We start from the raw sequence: 22,150 nt of genomic DNA on the forward strand, positions 1-22,150 counted from the left end.
CGTGGCCGGGGGGACTCGGCGACGGGGGGGACGGGGTCGGGCGGGACGCGGCGACGGGGGGGGCGGGGCTGGGCGGGACGGGGGGGCGGGGCCGGGCGGGACGCGGCGACGGGGGGGCGGGGCCGGGGGACTCGGCGACGGGGGGGCGGAGCCGTGGGGGACGACTCGTCGGCGGCGGGGCCTCGGAAGAACTCGTCGGCAGGGCCAGGCGGGACTCAGCGACGGGGGAGCGGGAGCGGGACTCGGCGACGGGGGAGCGGGGCCGGGCGGGACACGGCGCCGGGGGTCGGGGTCGGGACTCGGCGACGGGGAGGCGGGGCCTGGGGGGACTCGGCGCTGGGGGGGCGGGGCCGGGGGGGACGGCGACGGGGGGGCGGGGCCGGGGGGACTCGGCGACGGGGGGGCGGGGCCGGGGGTCTCGGCGACGGGGGGGGCGGGGCCGGGGGAACCTGGCCACGGGGGGGCGGCGATGCGGGGGACCCGGCTACGGGGGGGGCGGGGCCGGGCCGGGGGGACCCGGCGGGGTTCGGGAGAACTCAGGACGGCTCGGCGCATTTCGGGAGGAATCGGGACGGCTCGGCGCTGTTCGGGAGGACTCGGGCCGGGAGGGCTCGGCGAGGTTCGGGAGAACTCGGGCCGCTGCTTGTTCTGGGAGCAGCCAGTCTCCCTGAGACGGTGAGAGTGTGTGTGCGAGGCGGCCGCCGTGGGACTCGCTGCTCGGAACCGCACTGTGTTCAGCAATTTTCAATGACCGGGCTGGTTACTGTGAGTATCGTAGGGTTTGTGGCCGAAGATTAGGGGGCGGAGGAGGATCCGCCGTTTGTCCGGAGCCTCGCACGCTCTCGGTGTGTGGGTGCCGGTCAGTCAGTCCGGGGACCCAGCCCCGAGTTACCGGCTACCGGGACAGGCGGAGGGAGGGAGGGAGGGTCGGGTCGGACAGGGACGGTGAGTGTTCCTCAAGCTGCCTGAGGAGCTGAGTCCTGGGGGAGGTGTCGAGTGAGTGGGTGTCCCGGGAGCCTGGGCCCGGCTGAGGGAGGGAGAGGCTTTGGGAGAGCGCGGCTGGGAGGCCCCAAGGAGGGCGGGAGGGAGGCACCGGCCCCACACAACAGGTCGCTGGAGTTGATCCCTGCTTTGCCAGGGGAGTCAGTTAGTTACTTAGTGATCACAAACTGCGGCTTGGCCACGGAGAAGGAAAAGGATGTGGGTTAGTTAGCGCTTAAGCAATATTTGTGGCTGGTGAGAGGCGAGGAGGAGTTGGGAAGGGACTCGAACCGGGGGCACATTGACTGACTAGATCAGAGAACAACAAAGTGCTGGAAAAACTCTGCAGGCGTGGAGAAAGCAACAGAGTTAAGGTTTCGAGTCCCAATATGACTCTCCCGGACTAGATCAGCGATTATGGGGAAGAAAATTCTAGGTACAGTGTAACATGCTTGGCAGGAACTGATGACTTTTAGATCTATGGTTTCCAAAACTCGTCATTCTTAGAAGTTACCTCACCTCGTGTCTGAGTCCAATTGATAAAGATTAGTTGCTACGATTACTCAACCTTATTGTTGTATCAGGCGACTTCTACGGTGCTAGTTTCCCATGTGCCTGGGGGCCTGCATGTGTGTGATGTCTGTATTGGGGAGAAGAACATGAGGTGTATGTGAGCAGGAAGTATGTGGTGAGGCTGGGTGGAGAGGAAGAGAGATTCACACATGGACTGAATGGGTTTCCTCTAAACTTGGTGTAATAAAATTGTAAGTATGTCTTTAAAGAGTGGGCTTATAATTTTGCTGGGCCTACTTCATGGAGCAAATCTTCTACCAAGAACATCTTAATGCATGGGACAGGAATAGGGTTTTGTATTAGAATGTTGGAAGGAAGTAGTATAAGGTCAAGGTCATGCTTTTGAGTGAGAGCGAGAAAGCATGTGACTAGTGAGATCCTGAAGCATGTAAAGTGTCAGACAAGAACTTTGTAGGGGGAAGCACGTTCTCTGAATAATGACCCAGAATAGAGAAGGAAAATAATTTCTGGGAAATGAATAGTGTGTGTCAAGGCAAAATTTTAGCCTCGGATAGCATGAAAGGGAAAGGACAGCTCCACAGTGAGAACATGCTGATATAAGGGAAAAGTAGAAAGAAGTGTTGAGAGCTGATTTGGAGTAGAAATGTGGCTAAATTTGTCATGTGGAAGTTAATGTTAAAGTGGAGACAGAAACTAATTTTAAAAAGTACTATGCCATTTTAAACTTTGGAAAATATTTTACTATATATTCCAAAGATGTAATGATGGTGTAATCTCCTGACCTTTCCTTTGACCTGCCTCAATATTATGGAGATCAAAATATTTTTAGGCTCGAAACTTGTTTGAACTGATGTCAGTATGATTTGCATACTGAAATTTAATACACTTGAAGATACTCATGGTTGTTGTACTCTGCCTCATTGCAGAAACTGTTGTATTGTGAAAAGTAAATGTCTGCAATCCCAGAGATAATATAAATTCTGGCTTGCAATGTTTTAAGAGACTATGCATTCGATGTGGGTAAAACCTGTGAGCTGCAGTGCATTTTATTGCATTTTATGTCACTGAGCCATATAGATCAGAAAGATCCTTGATACCACCTGGTGCTTCTAGTCACTCTGCAGCCCTGGTTCCTTTTAGATAATGTGGCTATGGCATTTAGCCTTGACTGTACTCATTGTCCAGGATTTCACGTTGAGGCCTGCCTGCTGGAACGAATTGTTGGATGGTCTCTCTGTCAAATAGTACACACCTGAATCTACAGAAACAAAGATGGCAGACAGGGAAACAAGAATTGCAGAGAAGTAAAAACAGGATTTTATGCTCAATGGAGGCTACTTCAGAAATAATACAAAATGTTGCTTTTTCCTGAGATTTAAATTGAAGAGTGTAAATAAAAGTTCAGGGTGGTTGCAAAGCAATACGTGGTTCAGATGAGTTTATGGAATGTTATCAAAAAGCACTTGTGATCTAAAGGAAGCCTTGTGTTTTTATAGCACCTAAAGGACTTTACAGCCAACTACTTTGAAGTGTAGTCACAGTTCTAATCTGTATCCCAAGGTTACATTGCTGTCCTTATTTTTCTTTTGCAGCGTATAGAGTAAACTTTGTATATTGTAAGCTGAGCTTATTTAGCCTTATCGTTGAGCAATTGTCAATGATCATATGCTGTATGTTAGTGTGAAATTGCATTTGCACAGGAAGATTAGTGATTGAGGTTGATATTGTAAGTTTATCAGACAAAAATGTGCAGTTGCTTACGAAGCGTGGTCAGTAAATGAAATCCAGTGACTCATGACTAAAGTCAGACTATTTGCAACATTGAGAATCTCTCTTCCCTTCATGCAATCTTATTTTTTTAATCTGGCCATCAATTACCAAGGTGGAATAAACCTGATAGTTATAATGGCAATGTGACAATGCAGGAGAAATATGGTATGATGTGATGTTTTATGACTTTCACTTTTGTCATATAAAGTAAAACATGTGTACCATGTCACACTGCTGCTATGGCTTTCAGTGCTCCAATTTGTTCAAAATGTTGTTGAAATAAACTAAACTGATAGCATGTTTGGTGGAAGCATTTTCTTTTGACTCCGTTGTAAACTGCTTACATTTAAATGGGAACGTAATCAATGAAGGATACAAATTCTAAATTGCATTCTTGATTTAAGTAGTTGCAGCTACCCTTAAATCTGAAGAACAAGTTGGGATTATTTCCCTGTTATTGGTGAGGCTGCATATTTTAAATGTTTTTAAAACTTTAATACTTGGAATCCCATTGAGTCTTGGTGTTGCAGGTTAAATTAATCCCATGGTAAATATTAAAAGTATATTTTTGGATCAATGTCTAGAGGCTTGGGGACTAGAAGCAAAACCGTTTAAATGGCTGAATGAATTGTACAAAGCAGGAAATGCTTAAAAATAACAAGTCTATCCTCTGCCTACATAAAGTTCCATTATTATGCAAATTTGTTTTGTGAGATCTGGAAGTGGGAGGGACAGTAACCCACCTCTGATTGATAACACGTACTGCTGCACTTCCTGACATTGGCTGTACATGCCGGTAACTCCATTTTCTGCTTTCAACCCTTCATATTTAATATTTGTGGAATTTCAATAAAGTGAGCAGGCGAAGTTTCAAACCATATCTTATTTTTAAATGTCTCAGCAGTATAAGGATTTTGTTGTTCCAAACTTGTCTAAAGCGTGCAACTTGAGCTATGACACTAGGGCGAAGAGCCAGTTCCATATTGACCAGTGATTGAAGTAGCATTGGGAGGAGCTGACGATCTTGAATTAAGAACGTCATCCCAAAACATACTGACTGAGAGAATATTGGCATCAGCAGTATGAGTATTCTCGGAGAAAACTGGCCACATGAAAGTTTAGTACTATGATTCCTTTTTCTCCGTGTTCACCCTGGATGTCAATCTATAACTGAAAATAGAGACACGAATAATAGTATCTCTGTCTTAAGCCTGCACACCTTATGCATTTAAGAGGCTTGGGCAAGCAATTATCTCCCTGAGATCTGAGGAACTCCTGTGACAAGAGTTAGAGGATAAACTATTAACAACACGTAGAGCAAAACTGGTTGAAAGAAGGGAGCTCTGAGTGTAATATTGTTGGATGGACATCTGTGTTCACTTGTGTTGAAATGCACAATGTTGGATTCAGTCAGTGGCTTTGGAAATGTCCAAGTTAATGGCAAGTTACTCGTGTTCAGAAGGTTAACAATGACAGGTAACTGGAACTTCTCTGTATGGCGAGGCTTGGGTTGGGGAATTACTGACCTGTTGGTGGGCACTTCCCTGCTTTAGCATGCTCCTCCACCCAGTGATTTTAATTACAAGTGCTCTTTATTGAGAGGAAAATGTTTTTAAAATCTACTATATTGTGATGATCACCTGCAACATTAAACAGGATACTTGCCTGCAATCCTACTGGCTAGATTTATTAACTCAGTGGCCCTTGTCAGTTGCTAATGGATTGAATAACCTGCTTTTGGCTAGAATTTCTGGGATTGTAGAGATATAGTTGAAACAGGAAAATTTCGAATTTGTCACGATTCAAACTTTTATCTTCTAATGTTGTGACATGACAGATGATGTGTGCCAGGTGGACCAAATCCACAAGGGAAACTTGGTCACGTTATCACAACGGTTTCACAATTTGTATTTATTACAAGCAGTTGTGTACTTTGAATCCAGAAGTAATAAGTCCATCAAGACCTTTAGAGATTTTGAAACTTAAATTAAAATATTTATTAACAAAATAAAAGATTTCAAGCACATACATAGGACAACAATTACTTAATACTATAACAAACCCTAAAATTCCTAATTAACCTGACTCCCTGTAACACACCCCCTTTAACAGAACCATCTACACCCACACTCATTACACTCAGAAACCTACTTTATAACAAACCAGAATATTATGAAAATTATTATACTTTTGTAACACTAATTTATAAGTTATGGTAAGAAAATAATCTTTCATTGTTTTGTGCATTGGCTTCTGATGCATTCTATTACAAAGCTTCTGGTTTCCTTAGAGGAAAGAGGGAGTGAGCTGTCAATAATGGATTTTTCAATACAATAACATATAAACAGAAAAAATAATGGAAGGATGTGTACGGGAACTGAAAAAATCTTTATCTAAGTTGAAGTATTTTAGTACTGGTCATTCTTTAGTGGGTTGGAAGAGAACTGGAATTGTGTGTTGGCACTTAAGGGGATGGGGAGTACAGGCTTAATTCTATATGAGACATGGAATGTAGATCAGGATTCAGTGTGTTTCAGGGAGAGGTTATGATTTAAAAGCTCCTTGTTTCAAAACATTCTGCTGAAAAATTGACAACCCACAAGCTGTTTTGAAGTTTGTTGTGCAAATTAAGTTTTTCCAGATGGTAGACAAAGGCTTTCATTGGGCCAATCAATTACTGAAAGATTGGTGTTATTTTGAAGTGGAATCGATAAAACTTTTGTGGATGAAATAGCTTTTAAGGGTTAAATGATGTGATGAGGTATATCTTTTGGCCATACATTTTGTGAGTGGGAGGTGAGAGGGACTGAAAGTCTGTATATCAGTTCAAATATGATGGTGCATTTTTAATAATGGATAGGACATTATGTAATTAAGCTTCCTTGTAATAACCTATTTGCATTAATTGTGTTCATTGTTATGTTTGTAGTATGTTTTCATCAGGCTATAACTTAAATGAAGGAAATGCATTGTAGGAAAAGGTAAAATACCTTGCAGGAGTGGCCTATAACTATAAAATGATCTATTAATATGCGTTCTTTTTTTGCAGAGGTGCTAATAATGGTTTATTTCCTAGAAGGAATAGGGAGCTGGTTTCATCGTGAAGCTGGTAAATGATGAAAATTATTGGTTTCTTATGAATCCCGGAGGAAGCAGGAACCAACCCTGTTGCTCTTAAACAGACCACTTGCTATCTGCTGATGTGTTGGAGGTGTTTTCCAATGGATCACCTTGCTGACATTCATGTGGCTCTGCAGTGCTGCCATTAGCATTTTATGGTAGGTTCTAGCATAATCACAGTAGATCTTTGATGAGGAAGATAGAAGCAACTGATTCTTTTCATCTCAAGTGTTTTACTGCTATTTTGGAGTAACATCCCACCCAGCTTTATCTAGTGAAGAGACAATGAAAATGGGACATGGATAAATTGTTCAATTAAATGGACATCTAGGTTGCAACTGAAATACTGACAAAGCCAACGGACCACTTACATCAGGATGACATCTTTGCCCATGCTTCCAATTAACGATTTAGCTTAGAGCACCAGGTTCAGAAGCACAGCTTTCAAGAATCAAATAATATTTTGGAACCTAACCATGCATTGTGCTTGTTAGTGAAGGCTGAGGCGCCATTGCCATTCTAAATTTTTAGGGAACCACGATGATGCTCAGGTTTAAATATTAATTGTCTGCACAATGTTAGCTACAGTTGTGGAGTGGTTAACGAGGAATGACTAACTTTGGAACCCTCATCTTTCACTGGCTCAGTCTGCCTTAGCTTGTGTGTGGAAGGTTTGGAACTTTACCACGCCATCTGATAGTAACTGTACAGATTCATTTCTGGCAAGAATGTATGCTATCTTGTAGATTCATAAAAGATTTGCTTTCAAGTATTCAGTGAGCCTCTTCAAACTTTTGTGCCCGACTACCAGGAAGTAAAGGCAGCTTTTAAAACGCTTGTTGCCTATGCAGCTTTGTCATGTCTTTGGATAGCAGATTAACATGTTCAGTACGAGAAAAAAGCCTGCATTCGGCAAAATTGTGATTTTTACTTGTTTGTTATGTCAAACGGAATGAGTTAGATTAGATGGTATTCTGTAAGATAAGTCTTTATTGAAGACACTTTTAAAAGTCCATTATCTGGAAGATTTAAGTTAGTTTATTGGCAAACTTAAACACCTAAAATGTCATTGTTTTTGGAGGTTTAAAAATTAAATGCGTAGAGTTAGAAAATGTTCAGTAATTCCTTAGCATTTGTGTTTCTTTTAACAATGACAACATCTTGTATTTATATAGTACCTTCAACTTAATAAAATATCCTGAGATGCTTCATAGGGACATTAGACAAAATATGTCATGGAGGCATGTAAATAGTATCAGGGCAGATGACCAAAGGCTTAATCAGTCAGGTTATGTGCCTCTTAAAGCAGAGGCAAACTAGGTAATGGGGTGGACAGGTTTAGGGAGGAAATTTCCAAGCTTGGGCCGATGCAGTCGTAGGCTTGCCAGCGAATGGTGGAGTAATTAAAATCGAGGATGCTTAAGATGCCAGTATTAGAGGAACGCATATCTTTGAGTGCTATAGGGCTCAATACCAGAGATGGGGAGGAATGAGGCCAAGAAGAGTTTTTGAAAATGAGAATGGGAATTAAAAAAAAATGTAGTTAAATGAATGGGGTCTGAAAAATGACTTCGTCGTGTCCTGATGTCTGTGTTTGAAACTAACTTTTCCAGCCAAATAATATTTTAGCTGAGAGGCATTAAACATCTGTGACCAGAATGAAAATGTTCTCAATTAGTCGCCTGCATATAGATAAGTAATCACTTACGTAGCCCTATAAAGATTCTTGTAAATAAACCTTTGCATTAGGCCTTGGCCCCTTCACATCACTTGACACCAATTAACAAATGCATTGCAGGTGGATAATCAAACCTGTTCAGAGTTCAAGGTCTATAAAAATAGCGTCAGTGCAAGTTCATAAATGAGGCTGCGCTGGGAGCTGCTCAAATCTTTTGTAAGTTGATCTCCATAAGCTTATTATAAAGTGTTATAAATATTCTAGTTTCTAATTTATTGGGACACTGTTTTTAACCAAACAGGAGCTATTCTTCAGGCTGTCCTAGAGGCTTGTAGCCTGTTATACAACTCTATTTACTGCGTGTTTCATTGCATTCCTATCACATAGCATATCTGATTGCTGTAAATACTATATTAAATGGTATAGTGGATATCAATATTTGATTAACTAGGTACATTTTTAGATAAAAAGATTGCAATTAAATTGTCTTTAAACAATTAATATGGATAACTTTGTTAATAATAGAAACAGAAAATGCTGGAAATGTGCAGCATTTATGGAGAGAGAGAGAACTCATCTTTTAGGTCAATGAACTAGCATAAGAACTGGGAAAAGTTAAAAGATGGTTTTAAGTAAGTGAATGGGGGGAGAATGAGTAAAAAGGTAAACGTGAATGTCTGTCATAGGGTGAAAGGAAGGGGATTAAATGACCAGGGTTGATGGCACAAGACCAAAGGGAGTGGTAATAGGACAAATAAAGGAACAAAAGATGTGTCTAGAGGAGGTGTTATGGCAGAATCATGAACTCCTGCCACCCAAAAGAAAGAGAAACAAGAAGAAAAATGCAGGGTTGGTGGCTGTATGAAATAGTGCAAAGGTGGAAATGATTTCTCAGTATGAGGGAGGCACAATGAAGAACTAATGCAACAGAGATGTTGGATTATTACTTAGGCAAGGACTCGGGATGTGGGCGACTGTTCAAGGACTTCCTCCATCCTTATTGGCAGCATCAGAGGCAACAAGATCACAATGAGCCAATTTTCCAGTGCTGTTATACATGGGGAATTAAGACCCGATTGTGGTCTTCATTTGGGGCAGGGGATAAATGGGTGAAGGTGTGCAAATATAAACAGTTACCAATAAAAACTTCTTAATCTGACTGCTGTGGACTAAGTTTTTAAAGAATGTTATTGTTATCATGAAGAAGATATTTTATCTAATACATGTTGACATGAGCACAGAGGAGAAAACCAAGCTGGGAGTCAAAGGGGGATTTTCGTCCTATTGAGTTTAGGCTCTGAAAAGGATTATTTTTTTGATGAGATGAAGGGTGATGGAGTTCCTGAAGAACTGTTTCTAACAAAGATAACATCAAGTGATTTTGCTTTAGCGTTTTCAAGTTGAGAGAACTGGGCGTAGATGTCTGTTTAATGGTGCTGAGCTGTAACACTCTTCAATAGAGATTGTGCGCTCTTTATAATTATGTTCTGGTGGAGGAATCGTGACCTAATTAAAGCATAAGATTCAACTTGCTTGTCCGACACTTAGTCTAACATTGTAACAAAGGTTTTAGTTTCTTTTTAGAATGTAGTTTGCAATTTTAGAAGTTACATCTTCATCTATTAAGAATGTTGGAAGATTTTTTAAATGATTTTGGCTTTGCTTGTTACCTCGTCTTTATTCAGAACCACATGGAGCTGTTGTCTGCTTACAGGACTGATAATTAACCAGTCGCTGGTCTGTTTATATAAACAGATTTGGGATTGAAAGCTGGGCCCATCTGATCAGAGATTAAATGGTAAACTGTGTACAGTAGCTGTGATTTAGGGCAAGCGAGCTCTGGCTTCTTCAAAAAGATGTGAGAATGAAGCTGACAATGTTTTTGGTAACATTTTGTCAGGTATGTGCTGAGTTTGACATCAGCTTTTTACTTGATAGGACAGAAAGATTTTAAAACTAAAATATTAAATCTAACATGACTACAATGTTCCTATTATGGAATACTATTATACAGCTCCAGTGCACATTACATAATGCCTGTATATGAAAACGTTCAGCTCGGTTGTGAATGCATTAGTTGCTTCATCAAAAGGCAATAATTTTGGTGGAGCAGAATCATCAGATTTGTCCTTACATAAGGTAAAACAAAAATACGTTCGCCAACTAAGGTGACCTCAGTTATGTACGCATGACAGCCACTGTGATCTTTGTAAATGAGCAAATTTCAGAGAGTTGATGCAAATAGACTATGGTAATGAAATAACATGTCTTTGAAGCTTTTTTTTATTAAAATAAATGCAGAATATGACTTAGTTTGAGCAATGAGCTGTCTTAGAACTTTTAGGCTTTGCTCCATATCTGAATAGACATTTATGGTTTGAGCTTGTTCCTGTCTTTTTTTTTAAAATTCCATGAATTATCATAGCACTTAATTAAATTTTTTTTGGATTCCCTCATTCCATGCTTGTTGGCATTCAGTCAGCACCACTGAAATGTACATTTTATCTGGAATTGAAGAGACAGGAAATAGGATCATATGAATTGTATGCTTTATTTCACATTTTTGGGGTTTGCGGATTATATTTGCTAAAGACGAAGTAAAAGTTATGGGGTTGAATTCCTGTGGGTGTTTACAGCAGAAAGATCCATGGATACATCCAGGCATTTTCCTGGCCCACTAGTTTAACTTCAATAGTGGGAAAGCTTTTAGAAACAGTAATCTGGTCAAAATTAAGAGACACTTGGACGAGTTTAGATTAATTAAGGAAAGCCAGCAGAGATTTGTTAAAGGCAAATAATGTTTGTTACGATCCCTGTAGAGACCAGTAACTTTTTTTTAAAAAAAAAAAGAAATATTTGAATTCCCAGTGACCAATTTAAAAGGAATTGTATAAGATTAAGTTTTAAGACTTTTTACCATAACAAGCAAGCTAAAACCAACATCATGTAAACATTATCTAGTAGGCAACTAGTGTTCTGAACTACAAAAAAGCCCTTAATAATGTTTTAATGTTATTAACATTTTAACGTGATCAATAGCTCCAAACTGCATACATTACAACATACTCTCCAAAGGATTAGTCTTTATGGGAAACAGTTCACAGTCACTCCCAGCTTCCAATAGATTCATGTCACCCTGTTTCACTGAGTTGTAATGTCAAGTGACCATTGAAAGGCGCTTCCCTTGATTTTTTGAGAATTTCCAAACCGACTACCAGTAAAGCCGACTCTGGTGATTTCTCTTGGCTTCAAGGTAAACCTTCTAGGGTCTTTAGATTGCCACGGGAGGCATCTCTTTGAGAGACCATCCCGCATTCAGTCTGGTAATTCGCTGAGGGCTCACAGCCTTCTCAACTCAGTTGATAACACCAGCTTCAGTCTTTTGTCTCTGTGTGCCCCTTCTCTCTCTTCAAAAGCTCGAGAGACCAAAAGTCTGTCCACAGTCAGCTCAGCTGTTCTTGCATTTATTTTCAGGTGTAAACATTTTGCACCTTCCTCCCAGTAAGTCTCAACTTTGACCCTCTGCCCTGCCGCCATGGTAACCAAGCCACCCAGGCTTGTCGTCAGCCAGAATTCGAATCAGATCACATGACCCTCTTCGTTCCTCTATTTAATCTGGAATTAAAGAGACAGCCCAAAACCTAATCATTTTATAAAACCTTGCATTCATAGCAGTTTCACTAATGTGATTGAATTTTTTGAGGTAGCGGGTGAGGGTAATGTGGCTCTGTATATAGACATGAGTATTGCTGAAAAAAGAGACATGTCTAAACTTTTCGTCTTGCACTCATCAGGACATGCATGACTGCCACAATAAGGGGGGAAATAACAATTATATTGGTATTCTTGCAAGTGCCCTGATGAGTGCAAGATGAAAAGCTTAGACATATCTCTCTCATTCATCAATGCTCAAGTTCTACACCACCAGATGACTATTTGTATATAGACTTCCCAAAGATGTTTGATAAAGTGCTGCATAATCTTGTCAACATAGTTGAAGCCCGTGGAATAAAAGGGAAAGGGGCAACATGGACATGAAATTGGCTGAGTGACAGGAAGCAGAATACTGAATGGTTGGTTTTCTATCTGGGGAATCTATTCAGTGGTGTTCCCTAAGGTTCGATAATAGTACTACTGTTTTTCATGATAAATATGATTGACCTAGAATTGGGTGTGCAGAGCACAATTTTAAAATTTGCCAAGGAGACAAATCTTGGAAGTAATGTCAGCTGTGAGGGTAGACTTCACTAGGGCACAAGTAGGTTGGTGGCATACACCAAGCTAAAGTATGATGACCAAAAACCTGGTCAAAGAGGTAGGTTTTTAGAAGTATCTTAAAGTGAAGCAGAGAGTTATAGGGAGGGAATCCCAGAGCTTGGTACCAAGGCATCTGAAGGCCCAGCCACCAATGGTGGAGCAATTATAATTGGAAATGCCCAAGAGGCCAGAATGAGAGGAGCGCATATATCTCGGATGGTTGTGGGCTGGAGGAGATTACAGACGTAGAGACGGGCAAGGTCAGGGAGGAATTTTAAACAAGGATGAGAATTTTAAAATCAAGAATTTGCTTGAATGGTAGTAAGTGTATGTCAGCGAGCACAGGGGTGATAGGGGAATGGGCCTTGGTGTGAGTTCAGGCACAGAAAGCAGAGTTTTCAATGACCTTTAATTTATGGGGGATTGAAAGTGGGGAATCAGCCAGGAGTGTGTTGGAGCAGTTGAGTCTAGAGGTGATGAAGGTGTGAATAAGGGTTTCAGCAGCAGATGAGCTGAGAGGGGCAAAGTTAAATGATGTTATGCAGGTGGAAGGAAATAGGCAGTATTTGTGGTGGCATGAATATGAGGTCAGAAGCTCATTTCAGGATCAAGTATGACTCCAAATTTGAGAACAAGATTAGATTAATCTCAGATTGTTGCCAGACAGGGGGCTGGAGTTGGTAGCTAGGGAGTGGAGTTTGGAGTGTGGCCAAAAAACATTGGCTTCTGTCCGTATCCAGCACTCGCTGTCAGATAAACAGTCTGATAATTTAGGAGCAACAGAGGAGTCACAAGAGGTGGTGGTGAGCTAGAGCTGCTGTCAAATCAATCAGTGTCCTTGTGAAAACTAACACCATGCCTGATGTTGCCAAGGGGCAGCATGTAGGTGAGAAATAGGAAGGAGCCAAAGATAGTTGAAGTGATACATTTTGGTATGAGTAATGAGAGGCAGTGAAAAATAATGGATAAGATCCAAAGGGGTGGGGGGGATGCAAGAGTAGACACCTGGGGTATATGTGCACGCATCGTTGAAGAAGGCAGGGCAGGTTGAGCAAGCAATTAAAAAGACATATGGGATCCTGGACTTTATGAAAGCAAGGATGAACTTTGATTAATCACTAGTTTGGCTTTAGCTGGAGGCTTTGAAGAAACTAGAATGCTACCATGTGGAGAGACTAAGGAAGATGGGGTGTAATGTAAACAAGAAGAAATCTTCCACTGGCAGAAAGCTTGGTAACCAGAGGACAGTGACTAACGGTAATTGGCGAAAAAGGCCAGGGTTGAAATGAGAACTTTGTTTATGCAGTGAGTTATGATCTTGAATACATTGCCTGAACTGTTGGTGGAAACAGATTCAGTGGTAACTTTGAAAAGGAATTGGATTCAGGACCAAGGGGAAGAACAGGGAATTGGGACTGATAAGCTCTTTCAGAGTCTGTACAGGCATAATGGGCCAAATAGCTGCCTTTGTGCCTTGTGCCATGAGATGCTTTGAAATCCACAATCCTTCACAATTAAGGTTTGTTCTGGACAACATTAAGCTGTGTGCAGGATTTTGTAAAAGTTATTGCCCTCACCTTTGTAAACAGTGCTTTTCTTTTGGTGTTTGTGTATTACACGTCTAACCAAAAGACAATAACCAGCATTAATTGAGATCAAACGCCTTTTTTGGGAAAATGTTTTCTTAGATTTTTTTTTAATACCCTGTAAGTGCTGATTCTTACTGGAGAGTAATCTCCCAGTTATGAAGTTCTCTCTGCTGCCTCTCTCATTTGGCCAAACTTTGTGTGAGCCTACACTGAGTGTGATGGTAGGCTATTTGTTAGTGGAAGGAAAAACACAGCTGAGCCTGATGTGTCCTTGCCTGACGTTGACACAAATGCACTTTCCATCAGGAAAGCTTCTCTTTTTTTTCCCTACCAAGGACCTTGGCTAGCCATAGGTTCATCTCAGGGAGGTTAACTTGACACTGACAGGCTACTGAACCAGAGACCTTCTGATCTGCATAGTTTAATATTATACCAGGCTTGCTGTTGTCTGCTGGGCAAGTAATCAAGCATTTTGGTACTTTTTGTTTAATAACATACCTGGGATGATTTTTTTAACTGTTCAGTTACACCATTCAGCACAGCTTCCTTAACTTACTGCATTCTACTGGCAAGTCACTTGAAGCTAAAGAGCAACTCAATACTAAATGGTATAATAAAATACAAAATGTCTAGCCGTCTAACCTCTATTCAAGTACTTGTTTGTCTGTGGTGGGGGTCCTCAGTAAACGTTCCATGCATCTAGATCTTTTATTCATAAAGATGGTTTAAAAACCAGTTTTTATTGCTGATCTTTTTTTAATCCCGATTTTTGTAGCATCAAAAACAGGAAATCAGCAACAAATTGTGGGCCCACAAAAAGGAAAAATTTGGAGAAAATCGGATTATATTTAGCACATTGCAACTAAAAACGAGTAAAAAAACCTTGAGGGGGGACCTGATAGAAATGTATAAGATTGATAGGGTGGATAGGAAGGCACTTTTTCCATTAGTAGAGGTGTCAATAACCAGGGGGTATAGATTTAAGTTGAGAGCTAGAAGGCTAAGAGGGGAGTTGAGAAATTTTTAACCCAGAGTGTGGTGGGAATCTTGAACTGACTACCTGAAAGGATGGTTGAGTCAGAAACTCTTGTAACATTTAAGAAGTATGTAGATATTCACTTGCCCCTCCAAGGCTATGGGCTAAGTGCTGGAAAATGGGATTAGTGTAGTCAGATCTTTGTTGACTGGCATGGACACGAAGGGCCGAATGACTTCCTTCTGTGATGTAAACATAAATGAGTCTATAAACTAATAAAATAAAGGGACAGTGAAGCTAAATGACAATCCCACTTTGATTTCTGCTGGCTGTATGAAGCAGTATCTATTTGGTCGCATACCCCTACCTTTTCTCCATAGCTTCAAATTTATCTTTTAAAAACACAAATAAATATTTGAAAGTTACATATACTGGTTCCACCACTTGTTTCTAGTAGAAAATGTGTTAATAAATAGAGAACTTTTACAACCTCCCTTCTTTCTGTTAGTGATCTTATCTCTCTAGCTTGGTGACAAGTGGAAAGAGTTTTATTATTAGATCATGAATAAATAATTTTTAACTTATCTGGTCTTTATCTACTTTTAGTATTTATAGATACATTTTTTTATAAAGGTGTTTTCATTTGGACCTTGAATGTAAATTGCACAGTCTTAACCCAGTTCCTCATGATCATTGAACCATAACACATGCTGCACAAAATTTGACAATATTTTGCTATCTTACTCAAATAGGCTACCAAGATGACTGATTAGGGAAAGTGGATTGTCACTGGTGCAACCCTGACTCAGAGTACTTAATACTGATACTGGCTGGAAAATGTTGGAGCTGTTCCATCCCTCACAGTAGATTTTCAGTCAGGAAAACACAACTTTCCAGGAATGTCATGCTTGAGTTCTTCTCGAAGTGAATCTTGAATTAGTTACTTTGGGTGAGGGGGTTCCTATTTTAATATTTAGATAAAGACTGGAGGGGAAGAAAAGCAAACTCACTTATGTCACCCCTTATTCAGGAATTCCAGTACAAAAAAGAGAAATCAACTTAGAATACAAATGTTGTTTGAAACATCTGGTTTGCTAGCCTACTTAATCCCTTTAAAAGGATACTCTTAGGAATGCAGAGGAAGGATAAATACCACAATTATGAAAACTTGCCTCAAGTAAATACTTCAAGAACTTGGCACTAATAATTGTGTCCAGGGATCTGCAGGTATTACATTAGTGAGATAATAACAAATGTTGCATGATATTAATGCTGCAGATCACACAGGCATACATGTCATCTTGTAGTGTGTGATGGTACTGATGCAAGCCAATTTTAACTCCTATGAAGAGTAGGGATGTTTTTTGTGCCTGAAAAATTGGAAAGGGAACTGTTCTTACAAATATAATCCAAAAATTGTAGGAATTCCAATGGACCATAAATAATGAAAATTAATTTTTTATCTATTCTCTGTAGCTAACCAACAGGGATATAAAAAATATGAATTAATCTTGTTCATTTGAAAAGCATGGTTGGAGTTTGGTAGACATTTGCCAAAATAATTTGGATTTGTAAACTTTTAAAACCTTAGGTAGCTGGCTAGATTTATTCCAAATCCTGCTGAGATTTTATAATATGGTTATATCTGGAATTGAGATTAGAATGTTTTATGGCTGGACATCTCACTTTCACTCCCTTCTTAGGGTTACAACTAGTTTAAGCATCATACCTACTGAATTTTGAAACCTGAGTACTGATTCATGCAGAATATGATGGAATCATACAGGTTTCTATTTATCTATTGCTGTCACCACTGTTAAATACTGTCCGTGATTGTTGAAATAATCAAACAGCGATCAGGGCTATGTTTGTATTCCATTGCTCTTTCTTTTCCCTCTGTTTACCCTTCTCTGTCCCAGAAGCTATTTAGTGCTATCTCTTCAATGCAGAAATTTACATTTGAACTTTCACATCTCATCCAGCTGAGACAAATGACAGTTGGCCCAGGGACCTGAGCTGTTAATCTCCATGTTGGGAGGTAAATACAATTATTTAATGCCAGTTGGAATAATTGTCCAATTTTCAAGCTGGAAAGATGTATTACTGTTCAGCAGTGTGTGCTTATTTATTAAGCAGCACAATGCCTCATGGCAAGTATTGAGGGAAACTTCCTATGTTTTGTAATTTTTGGCTATTTTCCCATCAAACTGTTTCTCATCATTGTACTTCAGTCTTGGCTAGTGGTTTTGTTGAGCAAAGTATACATCACAATTTAGTGTCATAACAGTTTTTTAAACATTGTCATTTTAATTGCTAGTAATTCTGTTTCTATGTGAAAGTATTGGTTCAGTTGTAAAGTTTGCAGTAGTTCCAATTGAAGCTTGCACTGATACAAATTATTTACAAAGGGAAACCATTGATTTTTATACCTATTTATTTACTGAGATAAATCTGTGTTGGTGACTGATGAGTTTACAAATAAAATTATTGATTCATAAAAGCTGCAATTAGATTGAGAAAAGTTGAACTCTAACAAATTGCTCAGATCCAGTATTTGTTTTCATGTCCACAAGTTAAATTAAACTCCAAATATGAGCTTTAAAGGCATTTGGTATTTATTATAGTCAGGTGGGAAGCGATAGAGTGGCTCCCCTCTTTTTTCCCACTCCTCGATTGACTGCAACAGGTGTTTTAAAAGAATTTGCTTGGCAATTCAAGGAGTGTTTATAAGTGCTATGACTGTAAAAGACACACATGGGTTTTCTTGTAAGATTTTGAAAGTATAATACTTAACACCCGATATAAACAAAAATAATTTTAAAAAACGCTCCAACTCCCTTACACGCATGCATTCAAGAGCTCTCACAATGCACACGAGTAAGTTACAAAGGAGTTGGATAGATTAAGTAGCTAAGAATTCAAAAAAAGTCAGCTGTATACAGATCTTGAAGATTAATGACTTAGATGGTTTCAGATTGGGATCAATGGTCTTTCTAGATTCTGTGTCAAGACAATTTAAAGATGTTAATGGACGACTTATATCTTTGCTTCTGGAGTCAGCAGCTGCTGGATTGATTCTTAAAAACACTGCCTGTGGTGTGCGGATGGTTTACAACAAGCAGGGCTCAAGCTTGCAGGATGGATGGAGAGAGAGAGAAACCCATTCAGTGACCTGCTTCTGCTTCTCTTCTGTTCTCTGACCTGGAGAAAAGCAGTTTCTCAAGACACAAAAGGTTAGTTGGCTTATCACATGATCCACTCTCTACAACTGACCAGTTTCTCAAGCATGGTCATAGCAAGTTGATGCCAAGTCCATGGTTTAGACATGATTAGATTATGATTGGAAGAGTTCCCTTCTCAGCTGAGGTCTATTGTCAAATTGATTGCATCTAATGGCTTGTTCCACACCCAGCTGAATGCACAGGTGCTGTTTGGATGTTTTGTGAATGGGTCAGGAGATAGGCCATTCACATTCCTCTAAAGTGATTGTCTCCAATGGGTCCTTCACGGCAGCCTGGCTCTGCTTTAATGGCTTTGAAGTTTGTAGGGTGCAGTTATACAAACATTCAGCTATCTTAGCTGCTGTTTGTCATTCTTTAAATACATTGTTCAGCATTTGTGCTTGTCTGGTGGCTTTAGCTCAATAAATAGTCATTTTTTATATAAAGCATGGGTTTTATGGCAGTGTTCTGATTTGCTTTCAGGATCCATTTGAGTTTTATCTCAGCAGTGATGATTGTCAATCATCTGTTACATTTAAAACGTATGAGAAATAAGTGAATAGCACCTGTGGCAAGTTGATGGGTGGAGTGGTCAACACTTTTTAACCACTGCATTCCATATTAGTAGGGGATAAACAAAGCCCTCCTATTAAAAGCTAATTCATAATTCCAAGGTGAATTAACCTTTAAAGTAAGTTACTACTGTCCTTTTAAAAATGCAGATGAAGCCGCATACCTTTAGTTTACTCCAGGCTCTTGTTTGTTAAATTTAATTTTTCTCATTAAAGTTGAGGATGCTAGTGTAAAGTGTGTTTTGTGTGGTTCTTATTTCTTGCCCTTCCTTTGTACCACAGGGATATAAATGCTGACATAACCCGTCACCTTGTGCAGGTATTGCTCACTTGTATTCTGCTTTGTACATGTTTATTTCTAACATTTAGTGAAGAAGTCACATTGGGCGCAGGCCACGCGGGAGATTAATTTCTAGCTTCTACAATGAATAATAGGGTCAATAGCAGTAGATACAGTGTTGGAAAAACTCAGCAGACCTGGCAGTACCTGTGGAGAGAGAAACAGAGTTAACGCTTCAAGCCCAAAATGACCACTCTTTGGAACAAGGGTCAATAGGGTTTTTATGCTGTTTATTTTGTCATACCACTTCAAAAAACAGTTTGGTAATATTGAATGTGGCAGTTTGTGCTGTGGGATCCACTACAGTTACTTTGAGAGATTCTGTATTAAAGGAGCAGTAAATGCCCGTGCTTCAGTATGCATAGTTATATTTAAGTTGCTTATGCTTAGTTCTGGCTGTTGTACTTTTCCCATTGGCTGAAGAAGTGGCTGCCAGGATAAAGAGGAGACATGCTTATACTCCACAAGGAGTAGCATGAAAACCCACCTCTTTCAGTGTCTTGATGCCACCAGAGACTGTAATGCTTTAAAATAAAATGGGGATGCTGAGTAAATTTGACTTGACTCCAGTTTCTGAAAGCTCCCCATTTTACATCAATGTGAAAAGCACTTAAAGTTTAAATGTTTGAAGCCATCAAATGGTTGTGTTTGAGGGGTGGCATAGAAATGTGTGTGCTGTTGGTCTGAGCTAAATTGAGCAGATTTCTAAGCTCTTAAAGGCCAGAATAATCGAGAGTTAGAGAAGGTCGGATGTGAATTTGCCTTCTATTGCATTGTGATTTAATTTAAGCAATGAGCCTGACCCTCATCATTGAACTTTTATTCAATGATCTCAGAGCCTGGGTAGATGTTATTGGAGCTCCAGATCTTTTGGAAGAGCTGTCTCTTAGGAATACAACATGTGCTTTAATCAAGTACCCTATGACTTTCTATCTGGACGTCCATCTTGACATCCAGAGTTAAAATTTAGCTGTTCCATATTTGGAAGGCCAACATGTTCACCTTGACTAATTAGAAGTGGTATTTTTTGACACGTAGTTTGATAATTGGAAGATTATGGCCCTGGTTTGACTTGAAGCCCTGATCTGATCAAACTGGCTGAACCACGGGGACAGCTTCCTGCAGTTTCTCTAGTTACTTTTTTTTTTGTATGGCATTGAGTTTTAATACAAACACATGGGTTAAATTCAAGTACAAGCAGTCATACTCATTTAGTTTGCATAGATGTATGATAAGGTATTTGTCTTCTCCATTAACTGCACTGGTCAAATCTCAATTGGAAAACTTCAGAGTCATATATAATGTGTTTTGCACATTAGATGGATGCCCTCTATTGCATCATATATGCAGTTAATTTGTGACAGATTAAAGTATAGAACACCATTATGAGGCAAGAAGGGAAGAGAGCTGTATATGTATTTACATATTTTTACTGAACAATTGCTTAAGTGTGTAGTTGAGCCCAGGCTAGATTTGAGATACTCTTCTGATGCTAAGATATAAATATTGGCGTCAGTTTTTTCTAAGAAAGGAACATATAAAATGCCACCATCACATGTTCCTTCATTGGAGAGTGATTGGTCTCTTGATGGTTTTTGAGTAGTCATTAATTATGTGTAAACCTTGACTGTTTACCAAATATGCACAACATCACAAGCAAACCTTAAACATGTTCTCGCCTGCCTTCCACCCCAATGACTGTAGCATCAGTCGTGTATGTCAAAAAGGAGGAAGAACCATAACAGATTTGGGGGCTTCTTCACTTCTCTCCCACTTTCTTAACCCAAGGGATCTGTCCAAATGTGGTACCTCTATTATGCCTCTGCTGCGTCAGCTGTCACCACATCCAGGTGCCTTTCCATATACTAACACTGAGAGATGGAAACTCAAACCTCTGAGTCATTTGACAGCTGCATTAGTGGTTTCTTGAAAATTCTATAGTTGAAAGGCAAGTTGAAGGACACAATTGAAGCTGCCTAGAATTCCAACGGTTACTTTCTGACCCCTGGTGCATACTTTTGAACCTTTCCAGTTGTAGTACTCCAGTGATAGCTACTGCTTGAATCCTCTAAATTAAGTGCATTGAGTTAAACTTTCCATTAGAAATACGATTTTTACACGCACAATGACCTTGCATAAGAGTGGGTGTGATACTGTTGGAGATTATATCACGGTGCTACTTCAATGGCCTAGTTAGTAAAAACGGGAAATGACTCACCAGCAGCATGTGTTGGATTTAGTGTGCAGCCACTGAGTAGTTTGCTTTGAACCAAGAGCCAAGGAATTATTGTTACCAAAGCCAAGGGAAAAAAGCTCTTGGGCTATCATTTCTTCTTGGTTTCCTTGATCTTTACACATTTTCATTATAACTGGACTTTTGTCTGCTTTACAGCATATAGAAATGTTAGTAGCTTTTGACAACTTGATAACATGCTGTAGGCACCGTATGGCCTGTTTGAAGATTATGTTTAATGTTTAAAGACACCATTTTGCTCTCATTTTTTCTTGATGAAAGATTGCAACGAACAGGAAACTTTCTACATGGGGAATAATGGGCACGAATGCAAACTCTGCTGTACGGCCTCAATACAGAAATAATTGAAATTAGTTCATCTGCTAAAATTGCTGGAAATACTTTACTGACAGCATTGATACTTTAAATATACTTTAATATTAAACTTCGGATTGGATCTCATCCCCCAGGTTGTAGATTCCCTCAGGAATGCTCGATTAACACTCGTAACAAATCTTATACAAGGTATCCATGATTGGCAGCTGGTTGGCCTGGAAGTCTGTTTGCAAACTATTCCCAGTTTTGCTTCTGGCTGGGACCCTCCGTAATAGTTACAAAATAAACTTGTTCATAAGTTTGGGAAAGGAGAGGGTTCCTGCATTTTGTGCATGAGCCTCATTTTGTTTAAACTTTGAATCATCCCACCACTTCTCACTCCTTTGACCAGTTGGCTGTAGGGTTCCAACTGTAACTAAATGTATTGCTGGAGGTTTCATCACATGACTTGCCCCCCGTGCTCCAGCTATTCGTCCAAAAATCTGTCCTTGTGATGTACCGCTTTTTTATGCCAATTGGAAAGCAAAAGGACTCATTACTCAA

General features: G+C 40.1%; 1 protein-coding gene across 2 annotated transcripts in view; it reads left to right on the plus strand.

Moving 5' to 3' along the window:
* Positions 1-524: 524 nt before the first annotated feature.
* LOC121291361 (protein tyrosine phosphatase type IVA 2-like) overlaps positions 525-22,150 on the plus strand; it is a 99,849-nt gene continuing 78,223 nt past the window's right edge. Inside the window, exon 1 of one of the 2 annotated variants that reach the window (XM_041212431.1) lies at positions 525-765. The gene's annotated coding sequence lies outside the window, so the exon portion shown is untranslated. The remainder of the gene's footprint in view (positions 766-22,150) is intronic. The other variant, XM_041212430.1, reaches the window with a different exon arrangement.

The sequence above is a fragment of the Carcharodon carcharias genome, chromosome 19 (assembly GCF_017639515.1).
Source record: "Carcharodon carcharias isolate sCarCar2 chromosome 19, sCarCar2.pri, whole genome shotgun sequence".
Lineage (NCBI taxonomy): Eukaryota > Metazoa > Chordata > Chondrichthyes > Lamniformes > Lamnidae > Carcharodon > Carcharodon carcharias.